General features: G+C 39.7%; 1 non-coding gene across 1 annotated transcript; it reads left to right on the top strand.

Moving 5' to 3' along the window:
- Positions 1-520: 520 nt before the first annotated feature.
- LOC141610378 (small nucleolar RNA R71) lies at positions 521-627 on the top strand. Its single transcript, XR_012528286.1, has one exon. It is a non-coding gene; the product is annotated as a small nucleolar RNA R71 (small nucleolar RNA).
- Positions 628-1,580: the final 953 nt, after the last annotated feature.

Here is a 1,580-nt window from a genome sequence, read left to right as displayed (position 1 = left end):
GTTTTGAACATTTTGGCTTTTGTATGAGAGATTTGGATGGAATTTGGTGTTTTCATTGTAATAGTTTGAATAAGGGGTACCACTCTTGTATGCTTGGAAAGCATTCACTTGTTCATTTGTTCCCCTACATTCACTTTGGTCATGTCCCAAAGTTCCACAATTCTCACATATCCCACTTGGGATTGATGAAGATGCCGTCATGGCATTAACATGATGCTTTGGTGATTTTGAGGCTTCTTCAAGTCTAGCCATAGCTTTTTCAAACTTCAAATTGACGGTATCAATGTGAGCACTAAGTTGAGCACCGAATTGAGTAATGGAGTCCACTTCATGCTTTCCTCCACTAGTAGCCTTGCGAGGTCTACTATATTGTGAGTTATGGACCGCCATTTCCTCAATTTTGTTCCAAGTTTGATTGTCATCAACTTCGGTGAACATTCCATTTGATCCCATGTTGAGAATGTTCCTTGAATCTTCATAAAGACCGTTCCAAAATTGTTGTACCAATAACCACTCGCGAAGTCCATGATGAGGACATGAGCGACAAATTCCCTTGAATCGGTCCCAAGCTTCATACAAGGATTCTACATCTCTTTGCTTAAAGCCCGTAATTTGAGCTCTAAGCATGTTAGTCTTTTCCGGTGGATAGAACTTTTTGTAGAAAGCTAGATCCAACTTCTTCCAAGAATAATTTCCGAGAGTAGCCTTATCAAGGCCTTTCAACCATTGTTTTGCGGTGCCAATTAGAGAAAAAGGAAATAAGACCCATCGAATTTGGTCTTGAGTTACACCGGTTTGAGAAATTGCATCACAATAGTCACAAAAAGTCTCCATGTGAGAATGAGGGTCTTCACTAGGCATCCCCCCAAATTGGCTTCTTTCGACTAATTGGATAAATGCGGATTTGGCAATAAAATTTCCGGTTAAGTGTTGTGGTGTGGGAGTACCATTGGGTAGGTTCTCCTCGGTGGGTACGGAATGTGATGAAAACATAGGCATTGTGGGTTGATTTTGTGTTGGGTTCTCCTCACCTTCTCTTGCAAAAGGGTTGATGAACTCAATAGTATTTGGTTGAATATCTACAACCTCACCAATACCTCTCAAAGTTCTCCTAGCAAGTCTTCTATTGGTTGTCAAAGTCCTTTCAATTTCGTGATCAAAGGGTAACAAGTTACCTTGTGATCTTCTAGACATGCAAAATATCAAACAACTAAAAAATAATTAGAACAAACCATGAGGATTTTTACTTCCCCAAGGCAAAGAAAGACACAACTAATAACAATAAAAGAAAATCTAAATCAAGTTAACACCGTCCCCGGCAACGGCGCCATTTTTGGTCGTGATCCCTAGTGGGGTTTAGTTTTTAGTACTTGTCGTTAGGAGCACCTAGACCAAAACACAATTTATAACTTCACCAACAACTTTACAACTAGTAAAGAGGAAAGTAAAGGTCGGATCCCAAGGGACGGGAATTGAGATGAGATTTCTATTGCAACTAGTAGTGTCTAAGGGTGTCACAATTGGGGTTTGAAGTAGAAGATCACTAAACTGAATAGCAATGAAAGTAAATAAGCAAGATG

The sequence above is a fragment of the Silene latifolia genome, chromosome 10 (genome assembly GCF_048544455.1).
Source record: "Silene latifolia isolate original U9 population chromosome 10, ASM4854445v1, whole genome shotgun sequence".
Classification (NCBI taxonomy): Eukaryota; Viridiplantae; Streptophyta; class Magnoliopsida; order Caryophyllales; family Caryophyllaceae; genus Silene; species Silene latifolia.
The sequence above is the reverse complement of the archived record's forward strand: the minus strand, read 5'-3'. Positions and strand labels throughout refer to the sequence as shown.